The sequence below is a fragment of the Dermacentor andersoni genome, chromosome 10 (assembly GCF_023375885.2).
Source record: "Dermacentor andersoni chromosome 10, qqDerAnde1_hic_scaffold, whole genome shotgun sequence".
Classification (NCBI taxonomy): Eukaryota; Metazoa; Arthropoda; class Arachnida; order Ixodida; family Ixodidae; genus Dermacentor; species Dermacentor andersoni.
This window is the reverse complement of record NC_092823.1, coordinates 61,079,427-61,102,692: the sequence shown is the minus strand read 5'-3', so window position 1 is coordinate 61,102,692 and position 23,266 is coordinate 61,079,427. Positions and strand designations below refer to the sequence as shown.

Sequence of the window (23,266 nt, the reverse complement as noted above, 5' to 3'; positions counted from 1 at the left end):
CTAATTTAGCAACCACGGCAAGTGAATTAAAATTTGCTCTTATTACAGATGCTAACTTCTCCACGAGAACTGGTACCTCCACTACCAGAGATACAACCCCTGATCTTACATTCCTTCGGGGAATTGAAGGCTCATGGGACAATCTGCAGGAGAATTTAGGAAGTGATCACTACATAATTGAAGTCATCTTACAGACGCAACCACCACCACTAAGGAAATATGAATACGTGGACTGGGATCTCTTCCGTAAGCTGCGTAAGGAAACCAGCATAGATGACGAATCTTATGAGGAGCTTTTAGATCAGCTAAAGGCAACGGTTAAGAAAGCTACTAAAGTAGTCTCAACAGAAATCGAAGTCCCAAAAATGGACTGCAAGCTAGCTCACTTGCTGGAAGCGAAAAATGCCCTTTTAACCAGATGGAAGAGTCACAGACTCAATAGAAGACTTAGAGCCAAGGTCGCCCAAGTTAATCGTGATATCGAAACATACGCGGCTCAACTTTCACGTCAACAATGGGACGAAACTTGCTTAGAAACAGACGGCAGATTGCGCAGAGGAGGCAAATGGAACCTATTGAAGAGCCTACTTAATGACAAGCTCTCCAGAGGTACTACAAACCTCACCGTAAACAGGCTCGTCAATAAACAGATAACTATAGGGCGGACAGCAACAGAGGTCGCAAATGACCTCGCACACATGTACCTGCCACTTAAAAATGAATATGAAAACGAAGAAGAAATAAGCGAACCTTACTCCGGAATATCGCAACCGGACTTGGACAGTGAATTCACTGCAGCTGAGATAAGGCATGTACTTTTTAATTTAAATGGGAGATCTGCCCCCGGTCCGGATGGCATCACAAATAAACTTTTGCGAAACCTGGACGATGATGCCATAGACATAATCACGGTCAAAATTAATAATCACTGGAGATCCGGCACTGTCCCACCGGAATGGAGGGAGGCCAAGGTGACGTTTATACCGAAACCCGGCAAACCACTAACAATGGAGAACCTCAGGCCCATATCACTTACATCCTGTATTGGCAAAGTAGCCGAACATGCTATTCATAATAGGATAATAGAACACATAGAACACCAAGAGCTTTTCAGACACAATCTCATAGGCTTTCGGAAGGCATTATCCACACAGGACGCCATGCTAATGATCAAACGGGCTATTATTGACGACCCTAGCAGGGACGTAAAGGGCCTCCTGGGTTTGGATCTTAACAAAGCATTTGATGCGGTTGCACATAAACATATCCTACATGAAATCTCAACCTTGAACCTGGGAAGCAATTTTTACAATTATGTGAGGTCCTTTCTAGCTAATCGGACACCTCGGGTCAAACTCGGTACAGTCACAGGCGGTCCATACAATTTAGGCAACAACGGCACACCACAAGGTTCAGTATTGTCCCCACTCCTCTTTAACATTGCCATGCACAGGCTCTCGGAGGAATTGTGCAAAATCCCGAGCTTGGGGCACGTCATATACGCTGACGATATCACAGTGTGGGTCCCAAGGGGGTCACTCGCAGCACTAGAGCAGACACTACAGGCAGCGGTAGACACCACAGAATCCTTCCTTGAGGGCACCGGACTCAGGCTATCACCTAGTAAATCTGAGCTGCTGCTCTTCACACAGGGGAGACAAGGTGTTAGAAACCTTGTGCCTTTAGAAACTCTGCCAATAAAAATCACAGACAACACAGGACGGGTCATACCCAGAGTAGAGCAAATAAAAATTCTGGGTCTTCTCATTGACGTAAGAAGCTGTAACGCTACGGCCCTAAACCGTCTCACAGGTCAGGCCAACAGTACTTTAAAGCTCCTGGACAGGGTCTCAAACCGAAATGCAGGCCTCAAGGAGGACAATCTCATCAGAGCATATCATGCATTTTTCATCAGTCATGTGACGTACATTGCATCATACCTGAACTGGGGGAAGGGAGAGAAGGCTAAGCTAAACGCACTTATACGCTCCGGACTCAAAAGGGCTCTGGGACTCCCGCACGGAACGAGTACCGAACTCCTCAACAAGTTAGGACTTCATAACACTATAGATGAGCTCATTGAGGCACATTCGATGTCACAAATTGCAAGACTCTCCAACACTAAGCCAGGGTGTAAAATTCTAGATGAAGTCGGAATACTGCCTCGAGGAGGAGACGTCTCTAAGTTCAAAATACCCAAGGAGGTGGAGACACAATTAGTTGTAGACCCCATACCTAGAAATATTCATCCTGTGTACAACAAGGGCAGAAGGGACGCCAGGGCCAAATTCATTCTGGGTAAACTGCACCAACAACACAGCTCAGCTCTTTTTGTCGATGCAACTAGTTATGGATCGGGCAACCGCTACGCTATTGCCGTGGTCGATGAGAGCGGTAAATTAATAAACGCGGCGTCACTAAGAACGACCTCCATTCATGCCGCCGAAGAAGCAAGCATAGCACTTGCAATTACAATGAGGAGAGGCTCCACGATTTTCTCTGATTCCCGTACAGCTATTAGGAATTACTCAGCCGGCTTCATCTCAGTGGAAGCACACAAGTTACTTATACACAATATTAATACTCATAATTACGACCAACTGGATAGCTCACACCTAGTCTGGTTTCCGGCTCATCAGGGCCACTCGGTCAGCCCCAGTGGCTGCAATCCTAACGAGCAAGCTCACTCTGCTGTGCGAGATCTCACATGCCGCGCATCAGATCAGGAACTGCTCCAGGATGACTGCGGCTCCTACAAAGACCCACTTACTACTTTTCACGAGATCACCTCACACTGTAGGGAAGGCAGGAGGTTTTTTCCTCCCCCCCATCAGAAGCTCAACCGAGCTCAGGCAGTCACATTAAGAATGATTCAAACTAAATCTTATCCCACACCTTTTGTGCTTAACAAAATTGACCGGGATTTTCCCGCGGAATGTAAAAGTTGTGGACACACTTCGTGTCTATTTGATCATATGTTCTGGCTGTGCCCCAACCAGAGGGCTTCGGATCTCAACAGTGAGGAGGACTGGAGTCGGCGCATATCCAGCGAAGTCCTCCAAGATCAACTCCTGGCCGTCCGGAGAGCTCACGACATCGGGAAAGCCTTTGGCCTACCGGTGCCTACGTGGGCGGAGCCACCGACTTAGCCTGGGGGCTTGTGCCCTCGGACGCTAGTTTCTCTGGACTAAAATAAAGTTCTTGCCATGCCATGCCAAGTGAAGTATGGGAAACCTCTAACATGATATATATATGTATATATATATATATATATATATATAAACACTTCGCAATGTGCTGAGATCGCGGTTTACATCGTGGATCCTGAACCTCAAAGAGGTGTGACGTATTACCAACGCATTTGCCTCTCAGTTACCGCTAAATCGTCCCTTATTATTCTTTATTTTGTGTGGTTCATTTTCTTTCGCAAAATTTGGCCGGAACTAATATTGAGTTGCCCAAGTGTCTATACCATAGTGTATCCTAATCACTACGCATGGACATCCGACGCAGTAATGCGAGGGTACAACACATTACGCAGGACGAGGCTACTGTATCTCGTGACCACTTAAGCACCAGTTCAGCGTCCGGACGCACTGTTTGCCAGCGCCGCTATGGCGAACGCACTCAGAAAAACGGCGAGGGGCCATCAACTTCGTCACCGCTCCCCCCCCCCCCCCCTCTCCCTTCCAGCTCATTCACTTATACATTCTACGTCACTGCGCCGCGGTATTCATAGAGCGCCTAAAATAGATCCTACGTGCGCGGTTTTTCGAAGTTCCACGCAATATCCTGCAGCACGGCGCACGGTGGCACGGTTGCAAACTACGCGGATAAGGAACGCAGCACGAACTGGCACGTCTCGACCGCTGGGTGCGGGGAACTATATTTAGCTGCAAACGTCGATTGCTGAACGTGATCACAACGGTCACGCGACTCTTCTACGTAGACACGCACGAGCGAATTGGTCGGCCTTCTGATGCGCAGGTCAGCTATCCCGTCGAAACTTGACGATAGCGCGCGCATGGCATTGCAAGCACGATCGCAAGAACATATACACTCATGATTATATTGCTCTTAGTGTTACACAGTCGAACGATAGCTACAGCACGCGGATGTGCTTGCGCTACGTACGTCCGCGTGCTGTCCCTGTCGTTCGTCTGTGTAACACTAAGCGCACCCGCCGTGGTTGCTCAGTGGCTATGGTGTTGGGCTGCTGAGCACGAGGTCGCGGGATCGAATCCCGGCCACGGCGGCCGCATTTCGATGGGGGCGAAATGCGAAAACACCCGTGTACTTAGATTTAGGTGCACGTTAAAGATCTCCAGGTGGTCTAAATTTCCGGAGTCCTCCACTACGGCGTGCCTCATAATCAGAAAGTGGTCTTGGCACGTAAAACCCCATAATTAATTAAATTAACACTAAGCGCAATATAATCATGAAAGTGCGCCAACTAGTGCGCCCGTTGACTGCTTTACTAAACGTATACACCGAAGAACCTCTGGGCTCTGTTTTCTCAGCAACTTGGTACACATTGCTTTTAAAGCATAGTGGTCTTTTGTAAATGCACACTGAAGCTTCGTTCTACAAAGTATATTCATAATGTTGCGTCTATTGGTGCGTTAGGAAGCCGCAAGATCGCTCGAAAAAAGATTAACTCAGCGAAAATTCAGCTAGTGCAGAATTAAAGAATCCTTATCACAGCGGAAACACTGAGGAATAGAGAAATGTTCTGAGCGAGGTAGCCTGGGCAATAGGCTGGATAATTTAGGCAGAAGCACTCCGATGCGAATGACACGCGTATAGGCTAAGAAGTTATGCGGGTCGCCTATTTCAGCAGTTTGCCGCGGTGCATATGCGAGTTGCAAAAAGTCTATAAGTATCAATAAGTTGCAAGAATACTAAAAAAAAAACAAAGCAACCCGTGCAAAGCCTTTACTCCAGCAGCGGCTGCGTGTGGCGCGGCTGAGCGCTGCACCGCGCGCCCTATTTCGAAAGCGATCTGCGATGAGTACAATGCAGGGTCGCCGAGGGTTGATAGCTTCGGGCTCGCTGCGTTCTCGCCGCCTATTTGGCATTGAAGCGAGAAGCAGCACGAAGGTCAATCGCTCGCTGCCGCTGCCGCTCTTCCTGAGGCCATCGTTTAGACAGCGAGTGTCGGTTGTTATCGAATGAGGTGTGGTTACGTTTGCCTGTGTACGCGTGACACCATGTTTGTTTATTTATTTATTTACTTATTTATTTATTTATTTATTTATTTATTTATTTATTTATTTATTTATTTATTTATTTATTTATGTATTTATTTATTTATTTATTTACTGGAATACCCACAGGGCCCAAACGGCATTACAAAGACGGTGGGTAAATTGTGTTTATAGAATTATAATAACGGAAACAACATTGTTATATATGAAATAGAAAACTAATAATTAAATGAGCAGGTTATTCTAACAGAGGTCAATAATAGAGGCCTTCAATGACAATACAGCAAACGACACTATTGTACATGTATAACACGAAACGGAATTAAAGAATAGCAGCCCAGGTTACTCTGAGAAGTGTTCAACAACGGCAGCCTTGAATAACTGTGCATCTTCCATGCTGGCGATAGTGCTGGGAAGGCGGTTTCATTCTGACCTAGACTTGGGTGTAATTGAATCCTGAAACAAATTAGTACGACAAAAAAGAATGGCTACTTTATACTGGTGATCAGTGCGGGATGACAAATACGATGGTTGTGATAAAAGTTCGCGTTTCAATCACTCGTTCAAGTAAATATTTATGAAAGAGACAATGACGTGATATTTTTCCTAAGAGCAAGTTAGGAATGCCAAGATTAGACTTCATCAGTGAAACACTGGCAGTACAGTAACAGTTTCATAAAATAAAGCGAGCTGAACGACGCTAAACGACTTCTATTGTGTCTGCAAGGTTACGTAAGCCCGGATCCCAGACAGCAGACGCATACTCGAGTTCAGATCTAATCTGCGTTTGACATAGTAATAATATTAAATGGCTCGGTGCTTCAGAGAAATTGTGGCGTAGGTATCCTAGTGCAGGATTATTTAGTTAGCAGGCGAGCGTGTACAAGATTACGCGGTAGATAAAGCTACTGTTCTCACTTCGTATAGCTGTCTCATAATTTGCAATCGCAATCGATGCTTCGCATTTCGGACGAAACTGCGATTTACTTCTTCACTTTCACTTTTTCTATTTTCGCAAATTCGATGGCGTGTTTGGCAAGTACTTTATTTCATTCTTAACTTCATTTTTAGCTTTATCTCGTCTATATTGTTACGGCAAGGAAGGAGCCTACCTCTATTTACAGATGCCTTTTAACGGCGTTGCCAGCATGCGTGGAGAAGCGATAGCCCAAAATCGTTCTCGTCGTCTCTAAGGCCACCACAATCCATGTACTATTCTTCCAACATTACAGCATGTGACAATATAGTACCTTTCATTCCCTGTGCCCCCTTTGCGCGCATAGAGCAGCCAACCGGTTTTACTACGGTGACAAACCTCTATGCATTTTCTCCCTCTACTCGTCTTACTCCTGCTCGTCCTCTTTTTATCCATCCTCCTACTACACTGCACACCTAGCTTTTAGGAGTGGTTCCCACGCGATGCCCACGAAACGCTACTTTTACAATCCCTGAGAAGCTGCTCTCTCGCCATAAAGTCTCCTATTGTGTGGAGAATCCCCTCGCATAAGAGATCACGCCAGGGGTCACAATTAAAAGTGAGGAACAACGTCGTACAGAGTCCTCCGCGCACAGTGCTGTTATCTCTATCAGTAAGTGCAGGCACTGACGTCACTGGAGATCCATTTCATTCTCCGTGGCGCCTGCACATTTCAACTCGAATTACCGCCTCCTGATTCCGGCCCAGACAGCCTTGAGTGAAAGACCACGTGCGCAAACTAATTTCATCCCACAGGCCCTGTAATGGCCTTTGTTAATGACGCGGAAGCTCCGGGCTTTCCAATTGAATAATGAAAGCTAGCGCACCGCTGATTCGAGGGGTCGCTCGTCTAAAATGCATGGCGGCATTCTCGTTTCGCGCGAGAGGAATGCGAGCGCCTGTGCCCAGATTACAGGGACCGGACTCCCCTAGTATTAATGAAGTCACCGTGAAAATATAATCAGGCGGTGCAGCTGAGTTGCCCTCGGGCTACCGGTGAACTTCAATACCACTGGACGGAACACGCAAGAATTTTAGTTGTGTTCTCTCTCTCGTCGTGTTCTCTCTCTACGCATAGCTGTATATGGTATATCTACAAAGTAACGTGCACTACCTCTATACAACACCCTGCACCAAAATATCTGTGACCCGAGTCTGCTCTCTCGTCTGTACTGCTCCCTTTATGTCTCCTTACGTCAGTACTCATACGCAAAAAATCGCAACAGTGTGCTGCCCTCCACTAATAATTTCCCTTAGCATGACAGAAGTTCGCGGTCTCCCTGATTACCTAATTGGTAGAAAAATATACGTCAAAAGAACCATTTCTCATATTATTTGTTCGCCTAACCGTGCAAGGCGATAAAAATGCCTCTCTTCTCTGACACTCGTAAACGAAGCAACCTGACGACCCCGTTTCCATGCCATCGCTCAGATGGACGTACACAGCTAGATAACTGAAAAGAGCGGCAGCATTTCGCGTTTCCCGGTGAATTGAAGCAAATGGAGGTATAACTTTGTGATGTTAGCTCTTCTGCAGTAGTGTGTCATACTCATTTTTTGAGACTGATAATGTTCTGTGCAGTTGAAATTTATGAGGTAATATGGTAGTGCACGTTACTTCGTAGATATACCACATACAGCTATCTGTAATTTTTTTATTGATAATGATATACACGGTAATGTTGGCAGAAACTTTCGGTGTCCTCCCCTTCTTTGTGAAAGCAATATAGAATGACACATTACATTGTTGCAAACGCTAAGGACGGCATACTCATGCACTGAACGTCGCATGAGAGAAGAATGCATATATTATGCATATATACATTGCTTACAAGCGTGTACAGTCGCGCTCAATAGAAACTGCAACGCGGTGCTCGTGGTCGAAGGGCCGCTAGGACTCCCTGGAGGCAAACACATATGAAAAATTGAAGCGGCATACACCATGCCAATTGCTGGTATTTATTAGAGGACACTTCGTTGCGCTCATCAGGACCCGTTCATAATGGTTTCCGTATTGCGGCTGATATTGCACGCGACTGTAGAGCAGTATGCTTCAGCAGACGAAACTCACTTGCATGTTCGGTACTTATGCAACTGTAGCCAAGTTTCGCAAAAAGCCATCTGTATTATAACGCTCTGGCAAAAGTATAACTATGTTGGGCAATAAAGTTAGTATTATGATGATCATGATGATGATGATGTATAGGCAATGAAGTATACGCATATACGTGTTAGCTCAGCTTTCCATGCAAGTAAGTACAGCAATTCGCCATCAGTACGCATGTGCGCTGAGACCTAGAGCGCTGGTGCGTGTAGAAAATTATGATGGCTTGGAAAGCTGAGAAAGTTAAAGCGTAGTGAAGACGGTCCACAAGAACATCTGAAGCCATAAGCACGACGATTAGACAAAACCGTGTACTACTCAGCATTCGCGAGAGAGGTAAGCGGTCGCCTTGCTAGAATTTGCCTTATAATTTTTCCAGGAAGCTGTGTGGTTTAGCGGATGTTCCCTGTGGTGTGACAAACCCTCGTCTATGTAACCTATAGTAATGGATGAATGAATGAATGAATCAATCAATCAATCAATCAATCAATTAATCAATCAATGAATCAATGATTGAATGAATGAATCAATCAATCAATCAACCAAAGGTGTTTATTAAAATACTCAGGAAGAACTTTGAGGGCCTCGGTGCTGGCGCACTCGGCAAAACAATACACAGAAAAAACAGTGCACGCCCGCACTCAAACACGCGCGCGCGCAGACATAAAAAAAACGTTTTTTCGCGAATACACATTTTGAGAGAGCATTAAATGTGTATACAAAGAGAATGCAGAGCAAAAGTGAAGAAACACAAAAAAAAAATTGGAATGACGGAACACACAACAGATATGAGAGTTTTTCTTCAGTTATTGAAATTCCTCTGCAAACTCTTTTCAGGAAGGTATAAAATTAGGCATGCAGATATCGAAGAACTCTAAATGGGCGTTGTATGTCGCCTGCAGTCTAGATAGAGGGTCCCGAAAATCTGAAGGCTGAAGGGCATGCTGTTCCATTTTTCTTGGGCTTTTCTGAGGAATGTAAAAGCGCACATTAGAAAGCAAGTGCGAGCAGCAGATTGTTCCATGCAATCATTTGTGGAGAAAAAGTGCATCCGATTTCTTGCGTCTACAGGTGAGGGTAGGTAACGTGAGTTCCTGTGCTAGCTCTATGGAACTGGACGGCTTTTGGCAGAATCAATGTTCAAATATAGATTAAACTTCTTTTTTTTTGCAGACTTTCGAGAAGTTTACAATTTCGCCTACAAGTGCCGCCCCCGACGACGGAGGCGTACTCAAGAACTGGAAGGCATGCGCTCTTATGTAAAGGTACAAATGGCCCCGGCTGTTTGCAGTCTCTCGTCACCCGACATACTGTGCCGAATGTTCGAAGTGCACGTCGCCTCGTCTGTTGAGCGGGGGGCGAGAATCTCAGAAAGCTATCGAAGTACACTGGCAGTAAGCATCAGCAGTAGTAGTTACAATAATAATAATAATAATAATAATAATAATAATAATAATAATAATAATAATAATAATAATAATAATAATAATAATAATAATAATAATAATACTTATTACTAACCAAATTGCCTAACACGAACAGGCCGGTCTAAGCCTTAGTTGGCTTCTAGGACCGTGCATATGAACATGATACATATGGGGAAAGAATTACATAAACTAATGAGGCATGTAGAACAAAGACAAAATGAATGACAATAAATTGAAAAGAGCAAGATAGCATTTGGTTATTTTACTTAAAACAAACGAAATAGAAGAAGTAACATTACGTTTCTTAAACGTTCTGGATGTTAATTTCCCCATAGCTCCTTCAATAAGTCTTACGGCCTCCTTTTTGAAGTCGCGTTAAAAAATTTCATACTAGTTCAAAATACCTGGCATATTATGAACAGCGTCTGGCCGCACCATACCCCGTGGTTGGACGAGGAACTATGCATTCCAATAATGTTTGACGAGAACTGTTTCGATGAGCAATGATTGAATATTGTATAGACCAAGTTCACAAACGTATTTGCAGCTGTCAGTATTGGGAAATTGTAGGCAACATTTTTTAAGAGTATATTTTTTACAATCCTGTCTATTCTGCGTCTCGGACAATCCGAATAGAAGCCGAAGACTGTAATGACGTATATCAACACACTCTAACCCCGTGCACGTACAATCATTTCTTTACAGAGAGGGGTGCAAAACGTTTGATAATAAACAACAACCAAGCGACTGGCCACCGTTTTGAACAAATAAGCGATAAGTAATTTTGCTAAGATGAGTTACTATCCAAAGATATTCCAAGATGTTCAACACAATCCACTTATAGAACAGACGCACATTTACAGAAAAGTCTGTTCGACTTATGTAAGTAGAGAGGCACGTTAATTACGGTAGTCTTGAGTGGAGAAAGGAAAGCATTGACAACAATTCCGTTGTTAATAAACCAAAGCATTTTGTTGCACACGTCACTTTCCAACATTTCAGCGGACATTCTGTAACAGAGATGTTTTACCAGTAACACAGTATCGTCAGTTTACCGGAACACCCAATATTTGGAAACTTCCAAAGGAAAGTCATTAAGGCAGATGTTAAACAACAATGGCGATAAAACTGACCCCAAAGGAACACCAGCATTCAGCATTAACTTATGACTGAAAACGCCCTGGTCATCAGCAGAGACCACATGAAATCGGTTGGTCAAGTAATTTTTGAGAATGTTGTAGAAAGGGCCACCGAAATTCCCCGAAAAAACAGTTTCCGCAAATAATTTGGTTGTTCGGGGTCTCAAACGCTTTCTCGACATCTAAGAAGAGAGCACACTCGAAAAGATTGTGTTCGATTACCGAGAACAGTTCATCTGAAAATTCCTCAAGCAGTGCCGCAGTACCACGGCCAGAAACAAAGCCGAACTGTCGATCAGTTAGGATAGCAAATTTCTTAAGAAAAGAATACAGTGTGGGAAAGAAATTTTTCTAAGACATAAGCAACCTCCGGCAAGATATAAATTGGCCGATATTTTTCGATATTATCTTTCTTCCCTGACATGTATAGCGGTAAAAGAACTGCAGTGTTTAGGCATTCCACGATTTGGTCACCTTGCAAAAACCGTTCAGTATATGCAGGATATTATATGACAGAGCATTCAAATTCCTCCAGATGATGTGCAATCTATAATATGCAGGGGGCTCGTTAGGACGGAAACTGAAAAGAATTCCTTCCAGTTCACACCTCGAAATTCTCGGAAGAAAAGCTGACGCAGATATGGATTCCGCTAACGACCGAGTCTTTGTGGATAGAGAGACAGCTCTTTGGGGCTCTCTTACAAAATGCCTGTTGAAAGCATCAGCCACAGCTGTGGGAAGTTGCTGAAAAGAATCGAAAACTGTCTGTTTACTGGAACTCATCCCTCTGAGATGATTTATCAAAGACTAAGTTTTGTTTATATTGTTTGACGATTCGCGGGATTTCTAAAAAAGAAGAGTAACGGCGTTTGGTGCCACACAGAAGAGCCACAACTCTGTTTCTTACCGAATTGTATTCTAATCGCATGCTAGGTTTCTCGGATTTTTTTTCAGCGTTTCCAAGAGATATCACGATGCGAAATAGCAGTAAGAACTTCTGTGTTCATCCAGCAATGACTCTTCCTTATCGGCTAAGCTACCAACCACGTACAATGTAATTCAATTTTTTTCAGTTGCGTACAGAACCTTTCACGCACTTTGACCGGCGAATCTTCTTTGCTTAAGGATGCCCAGTCAAACAAAACGATAATATTATATAAGCTTGGATTTATTAATTATAGACACAAGCCAGCTGCGCTGTCCGGATGCAGTTCCGATGGACGGCGGTCCAGACGCGTCTGGTAATACAAGACGGCACGCTATAACGTAGTGGTCAGGCAACCTTTGTAGAATAGTATATGACCTAAATAAACAGTTGAGAGCTCTGACCGCCATACAGAATCAAAGTGGGATTGCACTAAGCTAGTATTAACTAATCCAGCTCTAGTAAGAGCTCCAATTGTACATTCGAGACCATAAGCGGACAAGGCAGATAGATAATCACAAACAGACATTATTTTCAGAGCAGAAATGCTGGTATTAAAGTCTCCGACCAGACAGAATTGGTCCACTGCGCTCCACTGCCGCAAAGTTTAATCAAGCCCTACAAGAAAGCGTGAAAGGCGGCATGAAGGTGGTCGATAAATCGATAAGATATGGATAGAAAATGACGGCTTACAAACTTTGACCATCACAGTTTCCGCATGTACAAAAGAAGCATTAGCAGAAGAAGCTTCACAGTTGTCGTTTACAAAGAGAGCAATACCTCCACCGCGATACCTGTTTGGTGTAACAATATATGCGGAAAGGCATGCAAGGTGTATGTGTCAAGGCAAGCCTGGCAAACATTGATTTCCGCTATTACAAAAACGTCTCCCATGATAGCTGCAGGCTCAGCCAGAAATTTATATCCTTCCCAGTACTTACGCATACTTCAAATATTAATTTCGAATATTAACAGTAAAATTTTGATCAGAATTGCATCAAAATTCTGTTTTAAATGAAGTCCGCTAGTTTGCTGAAAGAAAAAAACTAACGGGCTGGCTAAGCAAACTTTTCCTGGTCTGCTTGTTTACCAATTCGACCAAGAGAACCTGTTTCATTTTTTTTTTTCACGATGACCTTGCCTTCTTTCGTCCAACAAAATCGCTAACCCTCCTCCTTTGCCTTTGTTCTGGCTTTAAAGAAGAGATCATGGTTAGCTTTTCGTCAAGTTGTCGTTGAAGTAGATCGTTGTAAAAGTTACACCTTACGAATAATAATAATAATAATAATAATCTATTATTATTATTATTATTATTATTATTATTATTATTATTATTATTATTATTATTATTATTATTATTATTGCTCAGGTCTCAGAAAAATTTCTTTTCCACACTATGTCTTGTTTTCTTAAATTTTCTATCCTGGCTTTATTGCAGGGCGTGGTACTGTGGCACTGCTTGAGGAATTTTCAGATGAACTGTTCTCGGCATTCGATCGGAATCTTTTCACATGTGCGCTATTTTTAGATGTAGCGAAAGCGTTTGACACCCTGAATCATCAAATCTTGTTAAGTAAACTGCATTTTGGGGGATTTCGTGGGCCTTTTTATAAGGTTCTCGAAAATTACTTGAGCAACAGATTTTAGATGGTCTCTACCGATGATAAGGGTGTATTTAGTTCTAAGCTGTCGGTAAAAGCTGGAGTTCCTCAGGGGTCCATTTTGTCGCCATTTTTGTTTAATATCTTTGTTAACGACTTCCCTTTGGCAATTTCGAAATGCTCAGTATTCCAGTATGCTGACGACACTGTATTATTAGCGAAACACCTTTCTTATAAAACGTCCACTGAAATGTTCCAAAATGACGTGTACAAGGCAATGCTTTGATTCTCTAATAATGGAATTGTTGTAAATGCCCTAAAAACAAAACTTCTTTGTTTTCACTACCCACTTAAGACTACTGTTATTAACATGCCTCTCTACTTGCATGAGTAAGACTGTGTTCATTGTAAATGTGCGCCTATTCCATACGTGGATTTGTGAAATATCTCGGAATCTATTTCGATAGTAATTTATCGTGCCAACATCACTTATCACTTATTTGTTCTAAACTGAGGTCAGTAGCATGGCTGTTGTTTAATATCAAAAGTATTGCAACCTCGTCTCTAAAAAAGATTATAGCACATGCACTAGGTTACAGTGTGTTGAGGTGTGGCATTACTGTCTTTGGCTTTAGTTCGGATCGTTATAAATGCAGGGTAGACCGGATTATAAAAAACATTCTTAAAAATGTTGCATACAATTCCCCAATAGTAACATCTGCAAATATCTTCCGTGAGCTTGGTCTACCGAACTTCCATTCGTTACTTATAGAAACAGTTGTTAAACATTTCTGGAATTACGCTTTCAAACAAAAAAGTGCCGCCGCAAGAGAGCTTAGAAAACAAGTCCGTTATGTAGTTCCTCGTTCAGCCACAAGGTATGGCGCGGCCAGACGCTGTGCTTATGTGCCTGACATATTTAACAAATTACCAGAAGAAACTTTTAACGCGCCATCAAAAAGCACGCTCAAATACTTCTCAAAGCAGCGACAGTAAAATTAACCTCTTGTAAATTTGTTTGCATCGCAATATTTACCTCTTCTACTTTTGTTATATGTAGATAACCAAATGTTATCTTGTTCTTTTCAATTTTTTGCCTTTCGTTTCATTTTTTATTTTTTTTCTTCATGTCTCATCAATTTGTGTATATTTTTTTGCCTTGTCTATCATATTCATTGGCACGGTCCTACAAGCCAACTGTGGCTGAGACCGGCCTGCTTGTGTTGTTTTGTATATCTTGTGGTAATAAACATTATTATTATTATTATTTAAAAAACATGCTCCAAAGTGTAGCGTATAATTCGCCTCTGCTTTCTTCTCGAAACATATTTACCGCCGTAGGTTTTCCATCGTTCCGCTCATTGTTTGTTGAAACGGTGGTATTACGTCATTTTTGGAACTCGGATTTCAATGTTGAGCATAAACCTGTGCGCATGCTCCGTTCGGGCTTGCGTTACACTGTGCCTCGTTCCGCAACGAGATACGGTGAGGCCCGGCGATGTGTGTACGTTCCTAATCTGTTTAACCATCTACCAGAGGGAATTTTCACAGCAACTTCGAAAATATCACTGAAAAAGATCATACGTCCTCTGTAGGCTAAACATGTTCCATATTCACATTGCTTTGCCTTCTTATCTCAGATAACATTTATGAGGAAATTGTTTCAAAGACTCGAATTCTTGCATTTTGTGTTGTATGTTTTGTTCGTTTTATGTAAGCTTGAACTCTAGGTACTGCTGAAATAAATTTGCGCAGCCAAATGTAATGTCGCGCGCTTCACGTAACAGCGTCATTATTTTTTTATATGTGATTGTTTTCGTATTTCAATGTATAGCCTTGCCAATTTTGCAGGGCCATGTCCCACAAACCCTTGTAGGCTTAGACAGGCCTGATTATAATGCTGTATATGTGTTATGGCAAAAAAGATATTTATTATTATTATTATTATTATTATTATTATTATTATTATTATTATTATTATTATTATTATAACTGATAATAACAATAAAAATAAACATTTTGCTTTACTGCTGAAGAATGAATGTGCGACTGGGGAACAGCAAATCGCAGTTCACCGCAAGCAGCGCGTTTCAGTATGAGAAAAATTGGTCGAAAGCGTCCACAGCGAAGCACCATCACCTATGCGTTGCCGTGCGCGCAGCCGACCGACTATACACTAATGCAACGATGGTGCTGCCACCTTTACGTCAATGTCGCGGCGAATGCCAGACATATACACCGACAAATGGAATGGCTCTTGACTGATCATTTTAACCAAAAACCCATTGAGTAGCCGAGTTGCTGTAAATCGTCTCAATGTGAATCCAGAACACTCCGTCTAAGGTATAAGCAGCAGAAATAAAATGTATCGAACAAAATGTTTCTATACAGAGTCCCATAAAGAAAGTTATAAAGTGCCCTCGTTAATTACCGCTTTGTAATACTCAGCACATCTTTATTTGCTGCATAGGCAATCATTTCGTTATGATCACCGGTTATCCACATTTCTCTCGTTTTTTTGTGCCCCTAAGCGCTCAAAACTTATAACTGCCGCCTACAATTAATTATAGCGATATTCACTCAGCCATTGTGCTTGGCTCCTACTGACGCAAGCTTTTTGTTGCGAGCGATCCCACGAGTACCATAATATTCGAAAAATATACTGACGTGTCCTTACCATCATCTTTCACAGCCTTCTTCGAGGTACTGGTACAAGCAAGAAATACGACCGTGTAATTCGGCCTATAGAGAAACCCCATTTGCTTCAGAGAGCAAGAGCAGTTTTTCATGGCCAATGAGCCGTGGGGAAAAAGCGAACCACTACGAAACAAAGGTAAGCTGTCCGACTTCGCTACCTTGACCACAAAAAATAGAAACGAAGAAAAAAAAATTATTAGTTGTAAGCAAGACTGCGGAGTGTGGCGTAAGTCAAGCATATCTCGTTCGCGTTTTACAAAAAGAAAATATTTTAATAATGACGCTGTTGGGTTTTTGTTTTCTTCCTATTTTTGATCCCGCGCTGCTGTTTGCAATGGTACTGTATGTGTCGATGTCAGTACGGATCGTCATCTCTGGGCAAGCGCCAACAGGATCTGTGCGTTCAGCTGAAACCACTGCCAGAAAAGTATTGAAGGCGCTGTGCTATAAATTTTAGATTTCTTTATTATCTTGAGGTACCATCAGGCGCGTTACTGAAATAGCAGGTATACAGCCAATTATACTGAAATGTATCTGCTTTGTCTGCGCTAGAACCGTATTTCTTTTTCCTTCTTATTAAATTTTGGGATAACATATTGCTCATCACTGCTTTGATAGTGGCCACAAATGACTATTTTAGGCCAAAAAGCCTAAAATATATAGTATTCAGTATTTAAAGTATATATAGTATAGAGCGAAAAGTGACGTCAATGATTTGTGGCTGCGGTTTAAAGATATTGTCTCGCATTGTATCTCAAGATGTGTACCGTTGCGAAAACAAAGACAAAAGAAACAAAATCTGTGGGTAACCCGAGAAATAATTCACTTAAATAGACAGATCACCCGCCAAAGACGGAAGAGAAAAAGGAACCACGAAAAAATAGCTCTGTTATCACGGCAGTTACGAACTAAGCTTAGGACAGCCGAAGAAGAGTTTTACACAGAAACCTTGTCCAAATTTATGGTTTCCTCGCCACACCCTTTTTGGCGTCACTTATCGCAGGCCTAAAATAACCCCCCTAGTATTATCATGAACGGTTCGGTTCTGCACGATCACGGAACGATAGCGTCACATTATAACACGCTTTTTCCATCTGTTTTTTCCCCCGCGGTCGGGCGGTGATACGCCGTAAAATCAGATGCCTCCTCATCATTCTTCGGAAATGCCGGACGTAATCATAACGTGCGAAGGCGTCGTTTCCCTCCTGCTAAACGTTAACGCGAAAAAATCCAATGGACCCGACGACATACCAAATGCGTTTTTACGTAGATATGGGGAATGGATTGCGATTCTACTTACTGTAAGGGAACAGTTGCCAAGCTTGTCAAGCGTGGTGCATAGTGTTTTTTTTTTTTTTTTTTTTTTGCTTGTGCGCTATAACTAGGATAATCGTGCACAAGGTGCGCGATCGATTTCTTCATACCGTAAACTTTTACAATCGGCACTTTCGACTCTTATGACGAGGATGGAGTAGACATTTGTAAACGTTACTCCAAGCCGCAAACGACCTATGGAACGTATGGCCCGAAAAGGTAAAGCACACGGGAGCTGGAAATTTAGACTGGGATCCAGGAAACGAAGGCATTGGTTTGTTCAGTGTTATCAAACAAGTCGCCGCCGTTCATGGTGTCAAGACCCGAAATGCAATTCTACGCACTCTTGCGCGAATAACAGATCTTCCTTTTCTCTCTCTCTCTCTCTCGTTTTCTTTGCGTCTCTGTGAACTTCATTTTTTGACGTGTACAGTAAATTTGATCTTTAGACGCGACTTCGGGGAGAGTACGCGTGAGGTTCGGCCTGGACAAGATGCTGAGCACGTATTCGCTTGGTCTGTCTAGTTTCTTTAAATAACTAAAGTTTTGCTTACGTCTCGCCTTTGTATGTATTAAGCTACTACAGCGCTTTCTTGCAGGTTTAGGTTGACTGTGCAAACTGCGTTTGCTTGTTTCCAACACAACGCGTGGACGAAGCAGGGATGGTGACAGCCCGTAGACGTGAAAGGATACATTGCTGACAACATTCTTGTTTGTTTTCCTGCAGAAGGAACGACTTAATGATTATATATGTCACCAAAGTGCTAAGAGGTGGCTGCCCAAGAATCCGTGGTGAGTAGGAATAAGTGAACAATGCTTTTTGCCGACGACGGTGCCATATCGTGAGGTGCAGGGGATCTAAAGCTGCCATCAGGGCGGATTGCCAGTTGCAGCCAACACATTCGCCGACGTCAGCAAGGACGTGAGGGGAACAAGTTGACGCAAAAGGCCCCCTAGTAACTTGTCAAAATCAAAGACGTCTTATTCTTGACTCTGAGAAACACTGTCCCATTAGGATGACGGGAGCTGAATGTGAATCGTAAAAGATATCAAAAGGAGAAACACGACGGTCAGTGCAGCCGTAGAAGAGACCAAGATAAAACAAAAGTAGTAAAGCGCGGACGGTGATGGCGCTATCTTATGACGGTAGAACGTAACGTTTGAAACACTATATTTTCCCAGGAGACAGAAAGAAGGCTGCAAAAGGCTCTGAGAAAAAGAAACGCGAGGGGCAACGCGGATAGATTGCTTCCCCCACTGGAACCTTCCAGATCCATTTATTTTCCGCAAACAAGGGAATGGAGGATCAAACAAACGCGATGATCCTATCATGTGGACTTTTGCGCTTACAAACCATTCCCCATTCCCACAAAAAGAAGAAAAAAATCAGAGTACCATCCAGGCATGAATTCGACGGCAAGAGCATCTAAAACATCACCGCGTCTACTTTAGAGAGGGGCCATGAAAAGAAGTCGTACCGCACAAGGGAGAAAGAAGGGAGAGAGGGAAATCCAGAATGATAGCTTCATTTCCCAGACCAGGCTTAGCACTCCCAAGGAGGCACCCATCAACAGGGCCCATCAACGACCGACTGAGAAGTCACGTGACGCGGCTAATCCGAGCGGTCTCCAGCGTCAACTTACGTTGTCGGCGCCGGGAGTCCTGAGCGTAACGAGCTCGATGAGATTGAAGCCGAGCCAAGCCGAGCTCATTAGGGAACACGGGTAATGACATGGATGGCGAACGAAAGTACCAGAGGGCGTGAAACGTAGGAATGGCTTCATAATGAACCTTCAGTTCTTGATTCAGTGGGCGGGCTCCAAGCTGGTATATCCTGGTATTGTTTCGTAGGAACAGTTGGAATTCGCACAAAATGACACGTGTTCGAAAAAGCAAAACTTTGAATGCTCGTTTTGATGTTGCTACTTGCAGTAAACTTTGATTTACCTTGTCTTGTAACGTTCTCGTTCAGGAAGTAAAATGCATGAATAATCAAATTTCCATCTTACGTGAAGACCACTTGTGGGTCATTCATTGTCCTCTGGAATAAATACGAAGCTCATCATTTTACTGTATCAAATGGAAAATTTGCCGCATCCAATAAAGAGCAGCAGCCCGGTGATGCATATAATACCTGTACGGGATTCCATATAGCTCCGACGCCCCCCCTCCCCCACAAAAAGCAAACGACGTCCTTGTTGAAATATCGAACCAACCAACAACGCCTTCTCGGAGTGCTTTGCAACTTGTCCGTGCAGGTGCATGAACAGAATTTTTTTATGACTTTTTCTGTAGATGATATGTCTAGTGATTTTCGGCAGCTTTACTTGATTGCTCGCTAATTATAATAAAATGTGCAGACGTTTTAACCTATCTTAGGGTGTCATTTACGTGCCAATTTACCAATAGCGCGATGTACGCTCATAACGCTTACAATGCGCATACGCTAAAAGAAGGTTCACAAACAACTGCACCAGATACTGCGAAGATGTTTCTCAGTTGCATCTATAAAATTGCCGAATGTCTGCCATGCTAGTCTCTTTCTCCATCCAACATATCAAGGGCAAGAACACATCCGTGCCCTATTTTCTCCTTTAGTTGATAACTTAATAATTGGCTAAAGCAGCCAACACGTTATGGGTAAATTGTAAGTTAAGTGATGGGTACCTGAATGGACATCAGAGTGTAAACAAGTGAATTTTTCCAAAAATGTTGTTTTGAATTAAGATTTGAATAATATATGGAAATATAAGTCCTATTCGGTAACATCACAGGGATATTTCAGCTGCGTGGTAATAAAGATATGTGGTCCTGGACTGTTTGGTTATTTCAATAAGTAATCTTGGTGTCATCCATTGAAATAATGAAACTGCCCTCAAACTTAGGGGTTTCGGAGTGTTTATTTCACACGTCCTGAATATGTTCATTGAGTAATGCGTTTCTAGGGAGATGACATTTTTGAACTGCGATGCCAGAGTTTTATCTCACGCATAACGTTCCTTCACACTTCATCTCTGCGGAGTATTTATGCCAGTAAGCAATTACAATATTGCGTAGTCAAAACCAGGACTTCCATAAAGTTTGAGCATATCGGAAGGCTCCTGACCCACCTTCAAAATCTGTGAAATCATTTATTCCTCTTTTCGCTTCTGCTAGTAACGACATCAAAATTGTAGGCTTCACTAGAAATGTCGCATCTTTTTTTTTTTTTTTTTCAATATATCCCGTAGCAGATTTCACAAACTTCTGTTCCGGATGAAAGTTTGCGCTTTATTAGCTGCTTGCTTTTGAGGGGGTTATATTGAAAAAGGGCTTGCACGGCTCCGGTGCCCGTCGTAAGAGCTTGTGCTCACTGACTATTTGAAAAATCTCGAAGGTAACTTACACATTGAGGAAACTACATGATTGTCCTCTGAGTGAACAGACAGTACTAGAGCACCGTCCCCACCGATACTCGGCTCAGAAGGCAGTGAAGGAACTTTTGTTCTTTCTCAGAAAGTCTGGTTTGCATGAGCGGCTTTGACTCAATGACTGTCTGTGCACGTCTCTATACCCTCTCTCTCTCCCTTCTCTCTCTTCCCTTCTCTCTTCCCCCATCGTAGGGTAGCCAAACAGTCTTTTGACTCTTTTATACTTCTTCCTTCCTTATGTCCCCCTCTCTCTCTCTCTCTCTCTCTCTCTCTCTCTCTCTCTCAGAGGTAACTTAATGTTAACCTCTTTATCCTTCCGTGAAAAGGTTTTTTCTGTGACAGTCCCGAATTCACGTGCTCTTGAGAATTTGTAACGGTGGCGAATACCGAAGCGACGTGTCACCACTTTTCAATGTCCAGCCAAGGTTCAAAGAGCTGTACTTGCCTCGCTGTCGTGGCGCTGTTGCCTAGCCGTCCCGTACCGTCGACTCTAAGAACTTAGCAGGTGCGCACTGCAGATTGGCTGTGGCGTGTGCTTCAGCAGCTGCCGGTTCGAATGCCCAACATGCTGGCCGAAGTAACATGTTGGGCATCGTTCTATAACACAACCTTTGCTTTCTTTTGTTCTGAATTTAACGCCATCTGTTTGCTTACTGCATGTAAAGGAGCAACGTATTTCACCCGAGAAAGAAGACGAGACTCCCGTGATAAAATTCTGACAGCTTCCTTTGCCCGGAAGCACTCTGCCTGACCGACCTTGTCATATGCTTTGGTTTCTCAGTTCCTCGGGTGTATATATATATATATATATATATACACCCGAGGAACATATATATATATATATATATATATATATATATATATATGTATATATATATATATATATATATATATATATATATATATATATATATATATATACATATATATCTATATATATATATATATATATACATATATATATAACAATGTTCTAGGAAACGCGTGGAGGACATTTAGGCCCACATCCAGTATTATAATTCAACCAAGCCCTGGGCGAAAGGGCTACACTGCTTGGGCGCTGTCAGCGTGTGGATGTCAACCTCCGGGGGTGTACGAGGACTCTTGATAGGCTGTTGTATAACGAACGAGCCTTTCACTCCGCGAAACTGAGTTCCTATAGCACTCTCTTCCTTCCTACATCGAAGCGAGAAGCGTAATGATGGCGTATTCAACCTCTGTCTCTGTCTACTGGAGGCGTGACTGTTATACCGAGTCGCTCCTTTCCAGCCTATGTGAAAGTGCGCGATGCTATCGAAACAGTCGTCCAATAGTTTAGCCAGACTGAAGTGTTGCCCCGTTATGCCACGAAAGTATAATAGTAATTCTAACTGTTAATGTCCCACCGGAGGAAAATCTCGCGTACGCTGCTTTTCCTGCCGAACTCCAAACCCTAGCAAAACAGACATCGAAGCATTTGCCTCATTAAAGGAACTGTGCAACTGCAGACGCCTACTCATTGCGAAGAGGATATTTAGGTATCATTTGTTTTCTCTCTGACTAACCCCGCGTAAAACAAGGCCAGCCGCCAAGACAAATGTGAGGGTAGTAAACATGGCAGCGCTGTCTTGCGTATGAGATACCACTCAACGAGACAGCAGCTGCTAGCTGCGCTTAGAACAGTCCGGCAGAGTTTGCAGTGAAATCTCCGCCTTAGCAAACACTCGCAGTTCTACGATATATTGCTTGCTTTCACACGCCGGACACAGATAGAATTTGCGGACGTGGCGATCATCTTGTCCTTTAGCGTTTGGCAAAATATGCTGCGCTTAGCTGCGTTCCAGAATAACTGGTCCATTTACAGGAACATCTCGTGTTCACGTAATATAAGCGTACTAGGAGGGCGTCAGTTAACAATGTGTGAGGAGGGTCCTGTATTCGTTAAATGATTAAAACACGTAGGTTAGGTGCTACAAACTTGCATTTCCCAACGACCATAAAAGCATAGAAGGGTAGAAATTCGGCCTTCTTGGCACGACATACTACAAGCGAAGTGCGACAAAGAAACACACAGTGTACAACAGCTAGAAAACACAGCGTATGCGTTGTACCCTCCTTCTCTCAACGTTTGTTTTATTTTTTGCCTATCGTATGCATAATAAAAGCAGCCATAGCTTAACACAATGCATGTTCTTCGTGACAAACTTATTTAAAAAGGCACTAAGCTCAACACATGTGCAGTTGTTTCTGTTTATTTGTTGTTTCACAGCGTTGGTACATCAAATATTGCGGAACGATGGCAGGCTCGATCGAAGCGAAATCATGTTTTGCGATTATCAAACAATAAACGGCTCCGCCGCTGACATTATAGTGTGCACAATACACGTAAACCTCAAACCGCCTCATGAATATAACGTGTAAACGAAAGATTCGAATACTGTACGCTTCCCCGGCGTCCACTTATTCCTCGCGTAATTTCGGGCTGAC

At 42.9% G+C, this 23,266-nt stretch overlaps 1 protein-coding gene and 1 long non-coding RNA gene across 6 annotated transcripts in view; one reads left to right on the top strand and one right to left on the bottom strand.

The window, feature by feature from the left end:
* The window catches only part of LOC126543839 (uncharacterized), a 405,430-nt gene that overhangs the window by 217,416 nt on the left and 164,748 nt on the right, over window positions 1-23,266 (bottom strand). The window lies entirely within an intron of this gene.
* The window catches only part of LOC140213638 (uncharacterized), a 57,376-nt gene continuing 43,587 nt past the window's right edge, over window positions 9,478-23,266 (top strand). Inside the window, exons 1-2 of the long non-coding RNA XR_011890553.1 lie at window positions 9,478-9,552; window positions 16,072-16,212. This is a non-coding gene — a long non-coding RNA (uncharacterized lncRNA). The remainder of the gene's footprint in view (window positions 9,553-16,071; window positions 16,213-23,266) is intronic.